This window comes from Loxodonta africana, unplaced genomic scaffold, assembly GCF_030014295.1.
Source record: "Loxodonta africana isolate mLoxAfr1 unplaced genomic scaffold, mLoxAfr1.hap2 scaffold_155, whole genome shotgun sequence".
In the NCBI taxonomy this organism is placed as follows: domain Eukaryota; kingdom Metazoa; phylum Chordata; class Mammalia; order Proboscidea; family Elephantidae; genus Loxodonta; species Loxodonta africana.
The window spans coordinates 395,057-418,202 of NW_026974906.1; positions in this window are offsets into that span (position 1 = coordinate 395,057).

A 23,146-nucleotide genomic window follows, 5' to 3' on the forward strand; every position below is an offset into this window, starting at 1 on the left:
GAAAGGCCCCTGGCAGGTGTGGGTCAATGTTCTGTGCCCATCCCACTTGGCGTGGGGAGGTTGACACCATACAAAGCAGCAGCGGAATTATTCTTCCCCCAGAGGTTGCGTGTGCCCACAAGCTCCACCTGGCCAGGGTCCGCCCCTACCGTATTGCCCATGTCGATCAACAGAAGCTAAGAGCTTCCAGAGAGACTAACTGCTATTCTCTAGCCACGGGGAAGCGGTACAGCCAGAAGCCTCCCCTGTTTCATCTCCAGGTTCCCTCTCAGGCCCCTCATAGTTGTGATGTGTCTCAGGGGTAGCAAAAAGAGATTTCTTTAAAAGAACACATACAAAGAGGGGCCATAGATGCTGAGGAAGGGCGCCTTGCCTACTGATATCGTAGCGTAAGTGGCAAAGAGGTACCTGCCTGCTGTCCCAGGATGTCGAACGTGTCCACATCAGGGGTTGCCTACTGTGAAGTTATTCCCTGGGTGCCCTCGATTTTGTGGCCAAGGACAGAAGGGGCCGTTGTGTGTCCATGGGTAAAATGGAGGGCTCTGCGGAACCGGCCAGTTAGGCTGGACCTCTCCTATTGGCTGAGAGTTTGTGACCCGTCCCCGTCAGAAGTTCCGGCCAGCCTTGCGGTGGCTGTCTCCATGGTGATTGGGAAGGAAGCCTTAGGCCCCGCACTCAGCCTTCACCTGGCCCTCCTGGCCTCTTTACCCTCATCTAGACCGCTGTGTAGATGAAAGAAAGGATGTCGGCCAGTGACCACGTGTCCTCATTTCCTTTGAAGGATTAAGCTCCTTGCCTGGGCAGAAGACAGCCAAGGTCAGCCTGAGCCTAGACACCTAGTGACCTGTGACACTGCAGACAGTGATAGATGTTGATGTCCACGCTCAGGTAGCCGCAGGTGGCGGATCGAGAGTGGTCGGAGGTGAAGTGTAACTAGAGGTCACACACTCACAAGGGCACGGGCCAAAGGTCGGGAAAAATAGCTGAGGTCGTGGAGCTCTAGCGGAGCCAGTCTAGGGCCGAGGCCTCCCTCCTGTACGTGGCAAAGAGGTGATCCGTATGCCGCCATGCGCAGCCTCTGGACTGCTGGGGCCCTGGATGCCCGGATTTCGGCCTTGTCTTCGGAGAAGTGAGGCACATGCAGTGTGCCACCGGAGGCTGTGGCCCAGCAGAGGGCAAAATCTTGAAAATGCGGGCTTCAGTTGACTTTGCCTGAGCTCTCCTTTGGCTGAGTGCCATCCTGTGTTTCCTAGCAGGAGAAGGCATTCGTGGAGAGAGGCGGATTCCCTGTGTGCAGGCAAAGTGTGTGCTGAGATGATGAGTCGCTGGAGACCGGGGTGGACTCTTCAGACCCAGGATAGGCCTCTGGCAGGTATGTGTCAATGTTTTCTGCCCTTCGCACTCAGCCAGGTATTTGCATACAATGTTACCAGCGGAATTAGTAGTCTCCGGAGAGGCTGCCACATGTCAGCAAGCTTCACCTGGCCAGGGTCCGCCGGTGATGTAGCTACCCCATCAGTCACTACTCTCTAGAGCTTCCAGATAAACTACCAGATCTTGTCTGCCCATGGGCAAGCAGTAGAGCCAGAGGCCTTCCCCCTTTGCTCTTTGGTCTCTAGGCACTCTATCAGGCACTCCAAGCTGTGAAGTGACTCAGGGGGAGAAGGAAGAGATTTCAGAGAATGAACACATCCAGAGAGAGACAGAGAGAGAGAGGCAAGAGATGCTGAGTGGGGATGCCTTGCGTAGCGATATCCTCAGGAAAGTGGGAAAGAGGTACCTGGCCTGCTCTGCCAATGCCCTGAACCAGTCCGCACCAGGGGCTCCCCTGTGCCTGCGTAGGCTTTCCCAGGGTGTGCTCAAATCCTGTGGCCACTAGGTGTCATAGGTCATAATGGAGGGCCCTGTGTCATCTGCCTGGCGGGCCAGATCTCTGCCATTGGCTCAGTCTTGTCACCAGGCCCATCATAAGCTCCGCCTACTCTTCCGGTGGTGGGACTGTCTCCATGGTGATGGCAAAGGAGCCTTAGTCCCGCCCACCTGGCCTTGACTTCACCTAGCTGGCCTGCTGACCCTCACTCAGACCTCTGTGTTGATAACAATTAATGTCGGCCAGTGCCCAGGTGTCAGCATCTGGGATAAAGGATTCCGGACCTTGCCTGGGGCAGAAGGCAGCCTAGGTCAGCTGGTACCTGGAAGTCTAGTGACTCGTGACACTGCTGCCAGTGACAGACAAATGGTGACTCCCACACTCACATATCCCCTGGTGGCAGAATGATAGTGATGGGTGGAGAAACATCGCTCCGGAGCACTCGCGCAATGGGGCACCGGCCAAAGGCCAGGGCCAGTAGTGGACGTCGCGGAGCTGAATGGCGAGCCAGTGAAGGGCCCAAGGATTCCTCTTGGATGTGGGAAACATGTCATCCGGGTCCCCACGTCCATAAACCACTGGATTGCTGGGGCCCGGGATGCCAGGATTTCGGCCTTGCCTTCGCAGCCCGGCCACATAGGCAGCCTTCCGCCGGAGGCGGGGATATGTAGACAGCAAAAATGTGGAAAATGGCAGTGTCTCCTCGATTTCTCTGGCATCGGCCTTTTTGAGCGGCATGCTTTTTTCCTAGTAGGATGAGGCACCAACGGAGAAAGGCAGGATTATGTGTGCAGGAAAGGTATGTGCTGAGAAGGTGACAAGGTTGAGACCAGGTTGGGATCTTTAGTCCCAGGAAAGGCCCCTGGCAGGTGTGGGTCAATGTTCTGTGCCCATCCCACTTGGCGTGGGGAGGTTTACACCATACAAAGCAGCAGCGGAATTATTCTTCCCCCAGAGGTTGCGTGTGCCCACAAGCTCCACCTGGCCAGGGTCCGCCCCTACCGTATTGCCCATGTCGATCAACAGAAGCTAAGAGCTTCCAGAGAGACTAACTGCTATTCTCTAGCCACGGGGAAGCGGTACAGCCAGAAGCCTCCCCTGTTTCATCTCCAGGTTCCCTCTCAGGCCCCTCATAGTTGTGATGTGTCTCAGGGGTAGCAAAAAGAGATTTCTTTAAAAGAACACATACAAAGAGGGGCCATAGATGCTGAGGAAGGGCGCCTTGCCTACTGATATCGTAGCGTAAGTGGCAAAGAGGTACCTGCCTGCTGTCCCAGGATGTCGAACGTGTCCACATCAGGGGTTGCCTACTGTGAAGTTATTCCCTGGGTGCCCTCGATTTTGTGGCCAAGGACAGAAGGGGCCGTTGTGTGTCCATGGGTAAAATGGAGGGCTCTGCGGAACCGGCCGGTTAGGCTGGACCTCTCCTATTGGCTGAGAGTTTGTGACCCGTCCCCGTCAGAAGTTCCGGCCAGCCTTGCGGTGGCTGTCTCCATGGTGATTGGGAAGGAAGCCTTAGGCCCCGCACTCAGCCTTCACCTGGCCCACCTGGCCTCTTTACCCTCATCTAGACCGCTGTGTAGATGAAAGAAAGGATGTCGGCCAGTGACCACGTGTCCTCATTTCCTTTGAAGGATTAAGCTCCTTGCCTGGGCAGAAGACAGCCAAGGTCAGCCTGAGCCTAGACACCTAGTGACCTGTGACACTGCAGACAGTGATAGATGTTGATGTCCACGCTCAGGTAGCCGCAGGTGGCGGATCGAGAGTGGTCGGAGGTGAAGTGTAACTAGAGGTCACACACTCACAAGGGCACGGGCCAAAGGTCGGGAAAAATAGCTGAGGTCGTGGAGCTCTAGCGGAGCCAGTCTAGGGCCGAGGCCTCCCTCCTGTACGTGGCAAAGAGGTGATCCGTATGCCGCCATGCGCAGCCTCTGGACTGCTGGGGCCCTGGATGCCCGGATTTCGGCCTTGTCTTCGGAGAAGTGACGCACATGCAGTGTGCCACCGGAGGCTGTGGCCCAGCAGAGGGCAAAATCTTGAAAATGCGGGCTTCAGTTGACTTTGCCTGAGCTCTCCTTTGGCTGAGTGCCATCGTGTGTTTCCTAGCAGGAGAAGGCATTCGTGGAGAGAGGCGGATTCCCTGTGTGCAGGCAAAGTGTGTGCTGAGATGATGAGTCGCTGGAGACCGGGGTGGACTCTTCAGACCCAGGATAGGCCTCTGGCAGGTATGTGTCAATGTTTTCTGCCCTTCGCACTCAGCCAGGTATTTGCATACAATGTTACCAGCGGAATTAGTAGTCTCCGGAGAGGCTGCCACATGTCAGCAAGCTTCACCTGGCCAGGGTCCGCCGGTGATGTAGCTACCCCATCAGTCACTACTCTCTAGAGCTTCCAGATAAACTACCAGATCTTGTCTGCCCATGGGCAAGCAGTAGAGCCAGAGGCCTTCCCCCTTTGCTCTTTGGTCTCTAGGCACTCTATCAGGCACTCCAAGCTGTGAAGTGACTCAGGGGGAGAAGGAAGAGATTTCAGAGAATGAACACATCCAGAGAGAGACAGAGAGAGAGAGGCAAGAGATGCTGAGTGGGGATGCCTTGCGTAGCGATATCCTCAGGAAAGTGGGAAAGAGGTACCTGGCCTGCTCTGCCAATGCCCTGAACCAGTCCGCACCAGGGGCTCCCCTGTGCCTGCGTAGGCTTTCCCAGGGTGTGCTCAAATCCTGTGGCCACTAGGTGTCATAGGTCATAATGGAGGGCCCTGTGTCATCTGCCTGGCGGGCCAGATCTCTGCCATTGGCTCAGTCTTGTCACCAGGCCCATCATAAGCTCCGCCTACTCTTCCGGTGGTGGGACTGTCTCCATGGTGATGGCAAAGGAGCCTTAGTCCCGCCCACCTGGCCTTGACTTCACCTAGCTGGCCTGCTGACCCTCACTCAGACCTCTGTGTTGATAACAATTAATGTCGGCCAGTGCCCAGGTGTCAGCATCTGGGATAAAGGATTCCGGACCTTGCCTGGGGCAGAAGGCAGCCTAGGTCAGCTGGTACCTGGAAGTCTAGTGACTCGTGACACTGCTGCCAGTGACAGACAAATGGTGACTCCCACACTCACATATCCCCTGGTGGCAGAATGATAGTGATGGGTGGAGAAACATCGCTCCGGAGCACTCGCGCAATGGGGCACCGGCCAAAGGCCAGGGCCAGTAGTGGACGTCGCGGAGCTGAATGGCGAGCCAGTGAAGGGCCCAAGGATTCCTCTTGGATGTGGGAAACATGTCATCCGGGTCCCCACGTCCATAAACCACTGGATTGCTGGGGCCCGGGATGCCAGGATTTCGGCCTTGCCTTCGCAGCCCGGCCACATAGGCAGCCTTCCGCCGGAGGCGGGGATATGTAGACAGCAAAAATGTGGAAAATGGCAGTGTCTCCTCGATTTCTCTGGCATCGGCCTTTTTGAGCGGCATGCTTTTTTCCTAGTAGGATGAGGCACCGACGGAGAAAGGCAGGATTATGTGTGCAGGAAAGGTATGTGCTGAGAAGGTGACAAGGTTGAGACCAGGTTGGGATCTTTAGTCCCAGGAAAGGCCCCTGGCAGGTGTGGGTCAATGTTCTGTGCCCATCCCACTTGGCGTGGGGAGGTTTACACCATACAAAGCAGCAGCGGAATTATTCTTCCCCCAGAGGTTGCGTGTGCCCACAAGCTCCACCTGGCCAGGGTCCGCCCCTACCGTATTGCCCATGTCGATCAACAGAAGCTAAGAGCTTCCAGAGAGACTAACTGCTATTCTCTAGCCACGGGGAAGCGGTACAGCCAGAAGCCTCCCCTGTTTCATCTCCAGGTTCCCTCTCAGGCCCCTCATAGTTGTGATGTGTCTCAGGGGTAGCAAAAAGAGATTTCTTTAAAAGAACACATACAAAGAGGGGCCATAGATGCTGAGGAAGGGCGCCTTGCCTACTGATATCGTAGCGTAAGTGGCAAAGAGGTACCTGCCTGCTGTCCCAGGATGTCGAACGTGTCCACATCAGGGGTTGCCTACTGTGAAGTTATTCCCTGGGTGCCCTCGATTTTGTGGCCAAGGACAGAAGGGGCCGTTGTGTGTCCATGGGTAAAATGGAGGGCTCTGCGGAACCGGCCGGTTAGGCTGGACCTCTCCTATTGGCTGAGAGTTTGTGACCCGTCCCCGTCAGAAGTTCCGGCCAGCCTTGCGGTGGCTGTCTCCATGGTGATTGGGAAGGAAGCCTTAGGCCCCGCACTCAGCCTTCACCTGGCCCACCTGGCCTCTTTACCCTCATCTAGACCGCTGTGTAGATGAAAGAAAGGATGTCGGCCAGTGACCACGTGTCCTCATTTCCTTTGAAGGATTAAGCTCCTTGCCTGGGCAGAAGACAGCCAAGGTCAGCCTGAGCCTAGACACCTAGTGACCTGTGACACTGCAGACAGTGATAGATGTTGATGTCCACGCTCAGGTAGCCGCAGGTGGCGGATCGAGAGTGGTCGGAGGTGAAGTGTAACTAGAGGTCACACACTCACGAGGGCACGGGCCAAAGGTCGGGAAAAATAGCTGAGGTCGTGGAGCTCTAGCGGAGCCAGTCTAGGGCCGAGGCCTCCCTCCTGTACGTGGCAAAGAGGTGATCCGTATGCCGCCATGCGCAGCCTCTGGACTGCTGGGGCCCTGGATGCCCGGATTTCGGCCTTGTCTTCGGAGAAGTGACGCACATGCAGTGTGCCACCGGAGGCTGTGGCCCAGCAGAGGGCAAAATCTTGAAAATGCGGGCTTCAGTTGACTTTGCCTGAGCTCTCCTTTGGCTGAGTGCCATCCTGTGTTTCCTAGCAGGAGAAGGCATTCGTGGAGAGAGGCGGATTCCCTGTGTGCAGGCAAAGTGTGTGCTGAGATGATGAGTCGCTGGAGACCGGGGTGGACTCTTCAGACCCAGGATAGGCCTCTGGCAGGTATGTGTCAATGTTTTCTGCCCTTCGCACTCAGCCAGGTATTTGCATACAATGTTACCAGCGGAATTAGTAGTCTCCGGAGAGGCTGCCACATGTCAGCAAGCTTCACCTGGCCAGGGTCCGCCGGTGATGTAGCTACCCCATCAGTCACTACTCTCTAGAGCTTCCAGATAAACTACCAGATCTTGTCTGCCCATGGGCAAGCAGTAGAGCCAGAGGCCTTCCCCCTTTGCTCTTTGGTCTCTAGGCACTCTATCAGGCACTCCAAGCTGTGAAGTGACTCAGGGGGAGAAGGAAGAGATTTCAGAGAATGAACACATCCAGAGAGAGACAGAGAGAGAGAGGCAAGAGATGCTGAGTGGGGATGCCTTGCGTAGCGATATCCTCAGGAAAGTGGGAAAGAGGTACCTGGCCTGCTCTGCCAATGCCCTGAACCAGTCCGCACCAGGGGCTCCCCTGTGCCTGCGTAGGCTTTCCCAGGGTGTGCTCAAATCCTGTGGCCACTAGGTGTCATAGGTCATAATGGAGGGCCCTGTGTCATCTGCCTGGCGGGCCAGATCTCTGCCATTGGCTCAGTCTTGTCACCAGGCCCATCATAAGCTCCGCCCACTTTTTCGGTGGTGGGACTGTCTCCATGGTGATGGCAAAGAAGCCTTAGCCCCGCCCACCTGGCCTTCACTTCACCTACCTGGCCTGCTAACCCTCGCTCAGACCTCTGTGTTGATAAAAATGTCTGTCCGCCAATGCCCAGGTGTCAGCATCTGGGATAAAGGATTCGGGACCTTGCCTGGGGCAGAAGACAGCCGAGGTCAGTGGTACGTAAAAGTCTAGTGACTTGTGACAGTGCTGCCAGTGACAAATGTGACTCTCACACTCACATATCCCCTGGTGGCAGAATGATAGTGACGGGTGGAGAAACGTCGATGCGGAGCACACGTTCAATGCGGCACCAGCCAAAAGCCAGGGCCAGGAGTGGACGTCGTGGAGCTGAATTGCGAGCCAGTGAAGTGCCCAAGGATTCCTCCTGTATGTGGCAAAGAGGTCATACATGTCCCCACGTCCATAAACCATTGGACAGCCGAGCTGCCAGGGTTTTGACCTTGCCTTCACAGCCCGCCAACATACGCAGCTTTCTACCGGAGGCGGGGGTATATAGACAGCAAAAATTTGGAAAATGGCAGTGTCTCCTCGATTTCCCTGGCATCGGCCTTTTTGAGCGGCATGCTTTTTTTCCTAGGAGGATAAGATACTGATGGAGAAAGGGAGGATTATGTGTACAGGAAAGGTGTGTGCTGAGAGGGTGACGACGTTGAGACCAGGTTGGGATGTTTAGTCCCAGGAAGCCCCCTGGCAGGTGTGGGTCAATGTTCTATGCCCATCCCACTTGGCAGGGGGAGATTTAGACTATACAAGGCAGCAGCGGAATTATTTGTCGCCGGAGAGGTTGCATCTGCCCACAAGCTCCACCTGTTCAGGTTCCAAACCTACTGTATTGCACATTTCAGTCAACAGAAGTTAAGACCTTCCAGAGAGACTACCTGCTATTCCCTATCCACGGGGAAGCGGTACAGCCAGAAGCCTCCCCTGTTTCATCTCCAGGCTCTCTCTCAGGCCCCTCATACTTGTGATGTGTCTCAGGGTTAGAATGAAGGGATTTCTCTGAATGAACACATACAGAGAGAGGCCGTAGATGCTGAGGAAGGGCGCCTTACCTACTGATGTCCTAGCATAAGTGGAACAGAGGAACCTTCCTGCTCTCCAGGTGTGTCAAACCTATCCACAGCAGGGGTTTCCACCTATTAAGATGTTACTGGAATAAGGTTCTTGCCTCTCACTGGTCAGGAATGAGTAGGTAAGGCATGTATCTTTCTGGAAGATGCTTGTAATTGGAGATTAGGAGGGCCTAGAGCAATGTTTACCCTCATCTCACAGAATAAAAGAAGGGCCTGAGTTTTTAAAGTTCTTTGGCAGGATAAGGTTTGTGTTTACTTATTGGCATAGGTGGGGATATGTTAACTAAGGTGCTTGGCGAGTAGCTTTCCAAGATGGCTTCTGTCCTGGACGCTGCTGGGATTCGTAGCAGGATGTATCATGGGATGTCACGCCTGGGCAGTTTCCTGCTCTCTGGATTCTATTCCCTGTCTGGGTCTGTAGCCCCTCATTGCCGCTGTCGGAAGGTCTCACAGCATTCACAGGTGGATGTTTTGTGCATGTCCTTGTGCCTGGTTTTCTGCAGCTTTTTCTGAAAAGCAACTTTAAGGAATTTTGTGAGCTGTTTTTAGATACCCTGCCTACCCCAATGCTCTGGCGAATGGCTCTGTTTTTGCGCCCCGGCCTATTTCTTGTTACTTGGCAGATTTGTGGGCCCCTCTGTTCTTTGTCTTACGAAGTCTCTGGGTTCCACACTCATCCCCCTATTACCTCTCTTATAATATAGTGTATTTCTCTTTTACTTACTTCTCCTCTAAGCACACCAGTCTCTTCACTATTTCTCAAACAGGCACCCTCTAATCTCAGGCCTTTGCTCACTTGTCTTACTCCCCCGAGAGATTCAACCCCATAAATCTTTATGGGAATGTGGATGAAGGTCTCTGCTTCTGTAACTTCTACATGCTGGACTGGGCATTGTTTTTCCTAACGGAGCAGAAGTCTTTCACTACCTGATCTAAGTTACTATCAGTACCCCATCTTAGGGAATCAGTTGGTAGCCTTGCATGACCAGGATCTTGGCCTGACTAAAAGCTTAAACAGGCAGGGAATAATAATATTATTCCCCCCGTTAAGGCTGTAGACACTACGGTGGCTTCTGTCATGGAAAGACCTTGGTGGTCTAAATCGGGGAACTATTTGTTTTAATAGCCCTTTTCTTTTTATACATTAGACAATAGTCTTAGGAGGGCATCCCTGCCATAGTGTGTGGCATCATGGAACGCTTTTACTATTTTCCATAATAAGTACTCAGGAACATATACTCCCTCACCATTCTTCATCCATCCTGTCTCATCCTAAGAAAAAAACCCTTCTTTTCTCTTAGGGCACGCACCAGGGCAGTTAGCTTTTTGGGCCGATATTTCTGGTGGTAAAGCTCTTGTCTCAATAATACCAGTCTGGCTGACGATTGTATAAAAAGGTGGCAGGGTTCAAAGTTTGGCACACTTTTAAGTTTAATTCTGGGGTATCTAGGAGGTGGGCCCCAAAAGAGTAGAAACCAAGTAATAGAGGGGAATGTTTTTACACTGCCCACCAAGTATCTTGACCTCCCCCTGTTGTTTTTTACATTCTTTGGCCCACCCCAGGAAAGGGAAAAGTAAAGTTATTTACCTTAGGCTTCCTGTCAACACCAATGACTATACAGTCATGACTGGATTTTGGGTTAAAACAGAGAAGGTAGCTTTCGTGTCTAGCAAAAATTCACTCTCCTTACCTCCCATGTCAAGAGTAACCCAAGGCTCTGTTGTGGAAATAGTGATGGTCTTGTGGCCGGGAGCTGAGTGGACTTCTGGGCCTTGTCAATAGGGCTACTCTTCCTCCTCTTCCAAGAGGGACATCAGGCACTGTGGGCCTGCCTGTACTGGCTTCTGGTGGAAGTCAACTGGGCACCCTGTTATAGAACACTCAGGGCAATCCACCTTAATGGCCTCTCCTTTTTTCAATACCCACATTGGTCTGGCTTGATACTCACCAGCCGATGAAGAAATTCTTGTGGAGGCCGTCATCTTTAAGATCCTGTTGGGTTACCTCGAGGTGGGTCCTGACGTGCTATTGCCAACATTCGGGGCTTTTTCCTCATTTTATCTTCTGCTTCCAGTTCCCTGCTCTTAAAGACCTTACAGGCTTCCTCAACCAGTCATGAGAGTGGCATCTGGGGTCCTGCCTCTATCTTCCGCTGTTTCTTTTTAATCATAGTTAGCAAAGTCTTTTCTTTTGGACACTCAGGGTCAGACTATTTCTTCAAAGCCTCAATCAGCCTGCTGAGTTCTCTTCTGTCTGGGTAATTTCTTTTACCCTATTATAATTAACAGGCTTGGCTATACACTTCTAAATCTTGCCTATTACACATGGAACTAAATAATTGGCTTTTTTTTTTTACCATCTCTATTGTAATCCCAATTTGGCTCCGCACTGGGGACTGTTTCTCCTCCCAGTCTGAAAATAACATGTGTTGGTTGTGGACAGTTACCACCGTCTGTCTGTTCTCTAGCCTTAGTCAGGATCTTAGTCTCTTCATCCATACTACAACAGTGAGTTAAAATGACCATCACATCTCTCTAGGTCAGATTAAAATTCAAGCTGCATTTCATGAACTCATCCTTAAATCTCTCAGGGTCTTCTACACACTCTCTAATCTTTTTTTTTTTTCCATAAATTTCTTAAAGATGTCTCCTATTTAAATATACCATAAATAGGAATTAAAGTTACCAACCATACCCTGAGTGTTGGACCAATGGGCTTTCTTCTGACTCTTGTTTTACAAAGGATGATAAACTTAAAATTACCTTTAACACACAAAGTTTGTCCAGAGAAAACAGAAAATACAGAAAAACTTACATGTGACAACTAAGTTTTCATCATTGGCTTTTCTTGTTGGAGGCCTTCAGTTAATCCATCTAAAATATACTAAGCATTCTCACTGAGGGCAAGCTGTCCCTCTTTGGTTTACCTATTAACAGTCAGGGGTCACTTATTCAGAAGCAGAACTGGAATCTAAGACAAGATGAAGTCTGAGCCATGAGGTTGATCTCTGAGAATCTGGTTTAAGATACATAATTTTGTGTATATTTACCCGAAACATAACTCAGTCTAATCTTTGGAGTCAGTTTTTCAAAACAGACTGAATTCTTCAAAAAAAAGCACATTGCCCAGAGCAAAATCGTCTTGCTAGTTTATCTGGGCAATTGTTTATAAAAGGATACCCAAAGGCTATGGCCTGTGTGGGTTGCCCCAACTTCTATGAAAGTCAGAAATCTGGATTCTAAGAGAATTACGTACAAGTCTTTCATGGCATGATCTTGTTATAGAATCTTCGATTAAAAATATTCAATACTATCTGTTTTTAAGATCTCAGGCACCTTACAGCAAATCAGGGGGTAGAACAGAAACACTAACATTAGGCTAATTGTCTGAATTCACCACTGAAGCTGTTACTGCAAGTTCACGAGTTAGAGCCGCCTGCCGCAGAGAGCCAGTTCTTGAGACGGGGTGAGGTGGGTAGCAAGAGCTTTATTAGATATACCGGTGTATGGAGACAGAGGGGAATGATCTCCTCCTAAAGTCGTCTGTCTCACCAGACTACCGATGGGTTCGGGTTTTTAAGGGAAAAGGGGCCATAAGTTTTAGGGACTTGTGGAATGTGCGCTCTTTTTCTTGTTTGGTTTTGGTGGTCCTATCTCAAACGTGTTGATCTTTTCCTGCCATTATCCCATCAGCTCAGGGGGTACCTGGTGCCATCCTTCATCTTATTTGACAGGCTTAGATCAATATCACTTTTTTCCCACAGTCTTAGAGGAAACATTGGTTAACACTTAACCATTTGGGGAGCTAACATCAGGATCTTACTTGGAGGCAAGGATGGGCTGGGGGAGGGAAAGAAGAGAAGGAAGAAAGAAGAGAAAAAATGGCTCAGGTACGGTTCAAAATATGGCTGAGCAGCTTGTTTCAAAACCTTGACTCTAAGGCTTTTGAACCAAGGAAGCAAATTTCCTGAGGTGTTTGTTCACACATGAGCAGCATCAATAACTGTTTTTCATGTGCCTCAGCATTCTGCCAAGCCTAAGATTGCTATTCTAATTTGTAAAATCATGGCGCAAATTTCAGACACCTTTCTGGTCATGATATCCACAACTTTGTTAAGTTTGTCAACAAGAACTTTTAATTCAAGAGTTACAATATTTAAACCCACTAGTTAGATAATTTAGGAAAAAAGAAGAATATGGTTTCTTATCTCCAGAAAGTCGGACCTTAAAGCATCAGGGGTATTCTCACATAAAACCCATAGTGCCCTTTAGATATTTTGGTCAAGTGTTTTCAGGAAATCAGTAAAGTAAAAACTTATCTGTAGCTGACAAAAACTTAATATAGGCATGATTAATTGGTAATACATAATCCTTGATGATGAAAGACCTGACAGAAATCAGTTACAAACCATTAACCATATTTTTAAAGAACTTCACATGTAACGCATAATATTGAGACACAACACCATGCAGTCAGGATATATCAAGAATATACCAAGACCGTTAAGGCTCTAAATACCTGAACGGCAACAAAAATCACTTCATAGGTAAATGATGTGAATTCTCCATTCAAACATTTTAATGGTGTTAGACTCCAAAGATAAATCAACGAAGTTAGCAACAACCCAAAAAGAAAAAATCAGGCACTTCTTACAACTTTAAAAACATGTTCCATGTAATTTATATCATATTAAATAAACCTTTTTAGCACTTTTTCTTTATGAAAAGTTTTGTGGCTTTCAAACTTGTCAGGAGTTTATCGTAAGTTACCAAGAAACAATAGTTATTTAACCCAAAGATCTTAAAAAACCTTAGTTTTTTCTTAAAGCCATATGGCTTGGTTTCTGACTCAGGAATCTTATTCTAATGACAGACTGAACCTATGTCTTAGAAGCAGATTCAATTTAACATCAATAAGTTACCTAAAAGATAAAACATAACTAATTGAAATAAAGTTTCTTTAAATATTCCAAATTTTCATTCGACTTTTACTATTTCTCATATTTTCCAATTTAATTTTATCAAGTGGCTTTGGAAACCACAAGGTTCCTGCATAACTGACCAATTAACATTTCTCCAGGCCATTTCAGACATGTTCCACTGTGGCCTTGGCAGCTGAGGGCTGGGGGCTAACGAGGACTGATATTGCCCCACCCTACATACCTTTTAACTCAAGGTAGAAGACAAGATGAGCCCATTCGGATTCATTTACATATAGAGGCATTTTGAAAGGCTATCTACCCAGTAAATACCAAAGCCCTTTAGCAATTTTGTAAACGAATCCAATTGGTAGCTAGGGAGACTGGAAGCTGGAGGGAGTAATCCCAATTCCAGACATTTTGAAAGGCAAAAGACAACAATTTCTTTCTCTTCTGCTGTTCTGAAACTACTTTCCCTTTAAGACGAAATTACCTTTTTTCTTCAAACCACCTACAGCAAAAGATGACCAATTGCTCAGTAAACAGCCCAGTCAGTAAATTCTCAGGAGTCTCTACAAGCATGCTCCAATTCAACCTGAATTTCTCTTCACCAATTAGTTTCTACACAACACACACATTACACATAAGACACAGAGGCGAGTGAGACAACCTCACAGCCTCAATCTCCCATAGAGCCCCGGTCACATATAAGACAAACAGAGAAAGCTTGGACTAGACAAGTCAGAAATGGCTTAGTGAGGCCTAACACATTACTAGGCATATCTGCATCTCCACTTTGATTTTCCAGATACCTCTTAACCCCAATACGGAAGAGAGGGGCTTCAATCTCTCCATCTAAACAGAGACCTCTACATCCATTCCCCCAGAAACACGGTGTACCATCTAGAGGCAGACAATATCCAGATGCACAAAAAGACGGCTGGAACAAGTGGCTGGACAAAAGGCCAGCTTGAGAGGAGAGCAAAGAGAGGAAAAGGGGCAGGCTGCAGTTCCTGCCAAGAGTGCACTACCAACAGGTCAGAAATTCTCTACTCCCTGGGGTCAAACAGAAGGCATCCCTTGGTTCCTAGGGCTTGAAACCCCGTCACTCTGGGGATGCTCGGTGGACTGTGTCCCTTGGTCTCTAGGGTCAAATGACCCATCTCACTGGGGACAATCCTGAGACCTTTCTGTAGTAATTTCTGATGGGACCTTTCTGTAGTAATTTCTGATGGGAAGATCCCTGGTCCCTAAGGTTTAAGGTATCTCTTGGTCCCTAGGGTCAAATGACCTGTCGCACTGGAGACCCTTTAGAAGGTGTCCCTTGGTCCCTAGGGTCAGTTTAGGCCCATCGCTCTGGGGATGCTTCACCCTTCACTAGTGCCTCCAGCCCCCACAGTATGAGACACCCGTCCATGGAGGACTCCCAGGTGGCCTTACCCGCGTGAGCGACTCATCTGCCACTTGGATTTCTTTTGACTCCTCATCATTGCACTTCACATTTCTAAGGAGAAACAGACGCAACAACAGGAAGTTTGCTCGGGAGGAATATGAAACTAAGGTCGGGCCGTGAGGAGTAAAGGGGAGAAGTCCTTACCTGGCGGAGAAACGCAAGAATAAATCAGTCTCAGCAGCTGCTTCGTTCACCGCCAGGGTCAGGGAATTCTCCTCTCCACTGCCTTGGGTCCAGGAACGGGATGCAAAGGATCCCTTTGTGCCTCCTGGCTCACCAAAATTGTTGCTGGAATAAGGTTCTTGCCCCTGACTGGTCAAGAATGAGCAGGTAAGGCACGTAGTTTTCCACAACAGCAAAGCATTTTTGAAGAGTCTCGCAGGCGGAGACAAGGAGAGCCTAGAGCAAGGCTTACCCTCATCTCACAGAACAAAAGACAGGCCCGAGTTTTTCAAAGTTCTTGGGCAGGAAAAGATCCATGTTTATTCATAGGCTCAGGCCAGGGTTATGTTAACTAAGGTGCAGCCGCAGCAGCTTTCCCAGATGGCTCCTGTCCTGTAGGCCTCTGGGATGCGTAGCAGGACTTATTATGGGGTGTCACACCTGTGCAGTCTCTCGCTCTCTGGGTTCGATTCCCTGGCTGGGGCTGTAGCCCCTCACTGCCCCTGGTGGAAGGTCACACGTGTATGTTCTGCGCATGTCCCTGGGTCTGGTTTTCTCCAGCTGCTTCTGAAAGTCAGAAGGGGGCCCTTCTGCTCCTTCTCTTACAAAGTCTCTAGGTTCCACACTCATCCCCCTATTTTCTCTCTTAGAATACAGTCTATTTCTCTTTTACTTGCTTCTCCTCTAACTACACTAGTCTCTTCGTTATTTCTCAAACAGGTACTCTCTATTCTCAGGCCTTTGATCCCTGTCTTATAACCACAGTAGCCTCTTTGCTATTTCTCAAAGAGTCACCCTCCGATCTCAGGGCCTTTGCTACCTGTCTTAAAGATATTCCCTGGGTGTGCTTAATTCCTGTGGCCAAAGCCAGAAAAAGGCGGTTGAGTGTCCATGGACAAAATGGAGGACTCTGCAGAACTGGCCAGTTAGACCAGAATTCTCCTATTGGCTCAGTGTTTGTGACCTGTCCCATCAGAAGTTCCACCCAGTCTTCCGGTAGCTGCCACCACGGTGATTGGGAAACAAACCTTAGCTCCTGCAGTGGACCTTCGCCTGGCCTACCTGGCCTCTTGACCCTCACCCAGAATGCTGTGTGGATGAAAGAAAGGATGTCGACCAGTGACCACGTGTCCTCATTTCCTTGGAAGGATCAGAGCCCTTGCCTGGGGCAGAAGACAGCCAAAGTCAGCCTGAGCCTAGACACCTTGTGACCTGTGACACTGCCACCAGTGATAGATGTTGATTTCCATGCTCACCTATCTGCAGGTGGCAGATTCAGAGTGGTCGGAGGAGAAGTGTAGCTAGAGATCACACACTCACGGGGGCACGGGCAAAAGTTCAGGAAAAATATCTGACGTTGTGGAGCTCAAGCAGAGCCGGTCTAGGGCCCAGACCTCCCTCCTGTACGTGGCAAGCAGGTGATCCATATGCCCACATCCACAAACTCTGGACTGCTGAGGCCCTGGATGCCTGGATTTCGGCCTTCTCTTCGGAGAAGTGACGCACATGCAGTGTGCCACCAGCGGCTTTGGATCAGCAGAGGGTAAAATCTTGAAAATGGGGGCTTCAGTTGACTTTGCCTGTGCTCTCCTTTGGTTGAGTGACGTGCTGTTTTTCCTAGCAGGAGAAGGCATTCATGGAGAAAGGCAGATCTGATGTGTGCAGGCAAGGTATGTGCTGAGACGATGACAGCGTAGAGACTAGGATGGGATTTTCATACCCAGGCTAGGCTTCTGGCAGGTATGTTTCAGTGTTTTCTGTCCATTCCTCTAGGCCTGGTTTTCCCATACCATGTCTCAGCCAAATTAGTATTCTCCGCAAAGGCTTCCATCTGCCTGCAAGCTTCACCAGGCCAGGGTCTGCCTGTGGTGTAGCTCCCCTCAACAATCACTACTATCAAGACTTTCTACACAGACTACCTGCTCTTCTCTGCCCGTGGGCAAGCAGTACAGCCAGAGGCCTCCATCCTTTCATCTCTAGTCTCTCAGGCACTCCAAGTTGTGATGTGTCTCAGGGGTAGAATGAAGAGCTTTTGTACAATGAACTCAGAGAGAGAGAGAGAGAGGCAAGAGATGGTGAGTGGGGATGCCTTCCTACTGATATGCTCAGGAAAGTGGAAAACGGGTACCTGGCGTGCTCCCCCAGTTCCCTGAACCTCTCTGCACCAGGGGCTCCCATCTGCCTGCTTAGCTTTTCCCAGGTTGTACTAAAATCATGTGGCCACAGCCAGAGGTGGCCACTAAGTGTCATAGGTCACAATGGAGGGCCCTATGTCATAGGTCAGGTGGGCCAGATCTCTCCCATTGGCTTGGTACTTCTGACCTGGCGCCTCAGAAGCTGTACCCACTCTTCTGGGGGCTGGAAACATGGTGATGGTGAACAAGCTTTATTCCCGCACACCCATCCTTCACCTGGCATGCTGACCTGGTCCAGACCTCAGTGTTGATAAAAATTAATGTCCACCACGGCCCAGGTGTCACCATCTGGGATAAAGGATTCACGCCCTTGCCTGGGGCAGAAGACAGCCAAGGTCAGTTTGTGCCTAGAACTCTAGTGACTTGTGACACTGCTACCAGTGATAAATGGTGATTTCCACGATCACATATCCCCTGGTGGCAGAATGATAGTGACGGGACGGGAAATATGGCTAGAGAGCACACATTCACGGAGGCACCAGACAGAGTCCAGGGCCAGTAGTGGACGTCGTGGAGCTGAATGGCGAGCCAGTCTAGTGCCCAAGGCTCCCTCCTGTATGTGGCAAACAGGTCATCCATTTCCCCATATCCAGAAACCACTGGACTGTTGGCTCCCTGGCTGCCAGGATTTCAGCCTTGTCTTCAGAGGGCAGACACATAAGCAGTGTTCCACCGGAGGCAGTGGTCCTGTCGGGAACAAAAATCGGAAAATGGCAGTGTCACTTCATTTGGGCGGTACTGCCTTTAACTGAGTGGCATGTTATTTTTCCTAGCAGGATAAGGCATTCACGGAGAAAGGCAGAATTATATGTGCAGGCAAGGTCTGTGCTTGTAAGGCGATAAGGATGAGACCAGGTTGGCATCTTTAGTCCCAGGAGATATTCCTGGCAGGTATAGGTCAATGTTATCTGCCCATTCCACTTGGCAGGGTTTTTTTTTTTGCCATACAAAGGATCAGCGGAATTACTAGTCACCGAAGAGGCTTGCATCTGCCCACAAGCTCCACCTGGCCAGGGTTCGCCCGTGGTGAATTTCCTATGTAAGTCAATAGTATCTAAGACCATACAGATAGACTACCTGCTATTCTCTGCCCACGGGGAACCAGTACAGCCAGAAGCCTTCCCCCTATCGTCTCCAGGCTCTCTGTGAAGCACTGGTACTTGTGATGTTTCTCAGGGGTGGAATGAAGAGAACTCTCTGAAGGAATGCATACAGAGAGGGACCATAGATGCTGAATAAGGACACCTTGCCCACTGATATCCTCAAGTAAGTGGAAAAAAGGCACTTGGCCTACCTTCCCAGTGTCTTGAACCTGTCCACATCAGGGTTTGTCACATGTAAGGATATTCCCTGGGTGTGCTCAATTTCCGAGGTGAATGCCAGAAGAGACAGTTGAGTGTCAGTGGACAAAATGGAGGACTCTGCGGAATTGGCCAGTTAGGGTGGACATCTCCTATTGGCTCAGTGTTTGTGACCCATCTCATCAGAAGTTCCACCCTGTCTTCCAGTGGCTGTCTCCATGGGGATAGGGAAAGAAGCCTTAGCCCCGCCCACTTGTCCTTGACCTGGAATACCTGGCTTGTTGACCCTCACAAAGACCCCTGTGTTGATGAAAAAAATAATGTCCACTAGTGCCCAAGTGTCATCATTTCCTTTGAAGGCTTAGGGCCCTTTCCTGGGGCAGAAGACAGCCAAGGTCACCCTGAGTCTAGATACCTAGTGACCTGTGACACTGCCGCCACTGATAGGTGTTGATTTCCATGTTCACATATCCCCTGGTGGCAGATTCAGAGTGGTTGGAGGAGAAATGGAGCTAGAGAGCACATAGTCACGGGGGCAAGGGCCAAAGGTCATGAAAAATAGCAGACATCATGGAGCTCAAGTGGGAGCCCGTCTAGGGCCCAGGGCACCCTCCTGTACATGGCAACCAGGTCATCCATATCCCCACATCCACACACACTGGAATACCGGTGCCCTGGCTGCCAGGATTTCGGCCTTGTCTTAGGAGACCTGACACATGTGCAGTGAGTCACTGGAGGCTGTGGACCAGCAGACGGCAAAATGTGGAAAATGGAAGTTTCAGTTGTCTTTTCCTGTACTCTCCTTGGTGGAGTTTGCCATGCTGTGTTTCCTAGCAGGAGAAGGCATTCATGGAGAAAGGAGGATTTGATGTGTACAGACAAGGTGGAGACCAGAGTGGGATCTACAGACCCAAGCTAGGCCTCTGGCAGGTATGTGTCAATGTTTTCTGCCCATTCCCCTTGGCCGAGTTTTTCCATACCATGTGTCAGCCAAATTTAGTACTCTCCACAAAAGCTTCCATCTGCCTGCAAGCTTCACCAGGCCAGGGTCTGCCTGTGGTGTAGCTCCTCTCAGTAATCAAGACCTTCTACACAGACTACCTGCTCTTCTCTGCCCATAGGCAAGCAATATAGCCAGAGGCCTCCACCCTTTCATCTCTAGTCTCTCAGACACTCCAAGTTGTGATGTGTCTCTGAGGTAGAATGAAGAGATTTTGGAGGATGAACACATACAGAGACAGAGAGAGGCAAGAGATGCTGAGTGGGAATACCTTGCCTACTGATATCCTCAGGAAAGTGGAAAACAGATACCTGGCCTACTCTCCCAATGCCCTGAACCTCTCTGCACAAGAGGCTCCCATCTGCCTGCATAACCTTTACCAGGTTGTGCTGAAATCGTGTGGCCACAGCCAGAGGTAGCCACTAAGTGTCATAGCTCACAAAGGAGGGCCGTATGTCATTGGCCAGGTGGGCCAGATCTCTCCTATTGGCTCAGTACATGTTACCCAGCCCCTCAGAAGCTGCGCCCGCTCTTCCAGTTGCTGTCTGCATGGTGATGGTGAACAAGCCTTAGCCACGCCAACCCGGCCTTCACTTGGCCTGCCGACCATCACCCAGCCCTCTGTTTTGATAAAGATTAGTGTCCGCCATGGCCCAGGTGTCACCATCTGGGATAAAGGATTCAGGCCCTTGCTTGGGGCAGAAGACAGCTAAGGTCAGCTTATGCCTAGATCTATAGTGACTTGTGACACTGCTGCCAGTGATAGATGGTGACTTCCACAATTACATATCCCCTGGTGGCAGAATGATAGTGACGGGTAGAGAAATATCGCTAGGGAGCACATGTTCAGTGACGCATCGGCCAAAGGCCAGGGCCAGTAGTGGACATCGTGGAGATGAATGACGACCCAGTCAAGGGCCAAGGATCCCTCCTTTATGTGGCAAACCGCTGGACTGCTAGGGCCCTGGCTACCAGGATTTCGGCCTTGTCTTTGGAGGAAGGCCACATACACAGTGTTCCACCAGAGGCAGTGGACCTGTCGGGAGCAAAAACTGGAAAATGGCAGTTTCACTTCATTTGGGCTGTACTGCCTTTGACTGAGTGGCATGCTATTTTTCCTAGTAGGATAAGGCACTGATGGAGAAAGGCAGAATTATGTGTGCATGCAAGGTGTGTGCTGAGAGGGTGACAAGGTTGAGACCAGGTTGGGACCTTTAGTTCCAGGAGAGGCTCCTGGCAGGTGTGGGTCAATGTTCTCTGCCCATCCCACTTGGCAGGGGGTTTTTCACCATACAAAGGATCAGCGGAATTATTAGTCGCCAGAGAGGTTGCATCTGCCCACAAGCTCCACCTGGCCAGGTCCACCAGTGGTGACTTTCCCATGTAGGTCAACAGTATATGAAACCATCCAGATAGGCTAACTGCTATTCTCTGCCCATGGGGAACCAGTACAGCCAGAAGCCTTCCCCCTATCATCTCCAGGCTCTCAGGCCCCTCATACTTGTGATGTGTCTCAAGGGTAGAATGAAGAGAACTCTCCAAGGGATCACGTACAGAGAGGGACCATAGATGCTAAATAAGGCCACCTTGCCTACTGATATCCTGAAAAAAAAAAAAAACAAAACCCAGTGCCGTCGAGTCAATTCTGACTCATAGCGACCCTATATCCTCAACTAAGTGTAAAAGAGGTACTTTGCCTGCTCTCTCAGTGTCTTGAAAGTGTCCACATCAGGGGTTGCCAGAAGTAAAGATATTCCCTGGGTGTACTCAATTCCTGTGGCAAAAGCCAGAAGAGGCCATGGAGTATCGATGGACAAAATGGAGGACTCTAAGGAACTGGCCAGTTAAGGTGGACCTCTCTTACTGGCTCAGTGTTTGTGACCAGTCCCAACAGAAGTTCTGCCCAGTCTGCCGTGGCTGTCTCCATGGTGATTGGGAAAGAAGCTTTAGCCCCACCTAAAATATTATTTTATTTTTACTTGACCTTCACCTGGCCTGCTGACCCTCACGGTGACCCCTGTGTTGATTGAAAAAAGTAATGTCCGCCAGTGCCCAAGTGTCATCATTTCCTTTGAAATGTCCCTTCCTGGGACAGAAGACAGCCAAGGTCAGCCTGAGCCTAAATACCTGGTTACCTGTGACACTGTCACCAGTGATAGATGTTGATTTCAACACTCACGTATCTCTGATGGTTTCCCATGTCAATAAAAAGTTTCTAAGACCATCCAGATAGTCTATCTGATATTCTCTGCTTATGGGGAACTGGTACAGCCAGAAGTCTTCACCCTTTCATCTCCAGATTCTCCCTCAGGCACTTGTGATGTTTCTCAGGGTTAGAATAAAGAGATATCTATGAATGAACACATCCAGAGAGGGACCATAAATGCTGAGTGAGGTCACCTTGCCTACTGATATCCTCAAGTAGGTGGAACACAGGGACCTAGCCTGCTCTCCCAGTATGTTCAACCTGTTCACATCCAGGGGTAGCACCTGTGAAGATATTCCCTGGGTATGTTCAATTCCTGTGGCCAAAGCCAGGAGAGGCCGTTGAGCGTCCATGGACAAAACATAGGACTCTTCTGAACTGGCCAGTTAGGCCGCACCTCTCTTACTGGCTCAGTGTTCGTGTGGCGTCCTATCAGAAGTTCCACCCAGACTTTCTGTGGCTGCCTCCATGGTGATTGGAAACAAACTGTAGCCCCACCCACTCGGCCTTCACCTGGTCACCTGGCCTGTTGACCCTCACCCAGCCCCTGTGTTGATGAAAAAAATGATGACGGCCAGTGCCCATGTGTCTTCATTTAGTTTGAACGATTAGGGATCTTTCCTGGGGCAGAAGACAGCCAAGGTCAGCCTGAGCCTAGATACCTAGTGACCTGTGACACTGCTGCTAGTGATACTGATTTCCACACTCACATATCCACTGGCAGCAGATTCAGAGTGGTTGAAGAAGAAATGTACCTAGAGAGCACACATTCGAGGCGACACAGGCCAAAGGCAAAGGAAGATAGTACACATTGTGGAGCTCAAGTTTCAACCTCACTAGGGCCCAGGGCTCCCTGTTGTAGGTTGCAAACATGCCATCCACATCCCCACATCCATAGACTCTGGACTACTGGGACCCTGGCTGCCAGGATTTCGGCATTGTCCTGGCAAACCTGATGCATATGCAGTGTGCCACCGGAGGCTGTGGACGAGCAGATGGCACAATTTTGAAAATGCTCGTTTTGCATGACTTTGCCTGTAATCTCCTTTGACTGAGTCGCTGAAGTGTTTCCTAGCAGGTGAAGGTGTTCATGGCGAAAGGCGGATTTGATGTGTGCATGGAGGTGTGTGCTGAGAAGATGACAAGATGGAGGTCAGGGTGGGATCTTCTGACCCAGGATAGGTGTCTGGAAGGTATGTATTAATGTTTTCTGCCCCTTCCACTTGCCTGGGTGTTTCCATACAAGCTGTCATTGGAATAAGTAGTCTCCGGAGAGGCTTCCACCTGTGAGCAAGCTTCACCTGGCCAGGGTCCGCCCGTGGTGTAGCTCCCTCATCAATCACTACTATTTAGACTTTC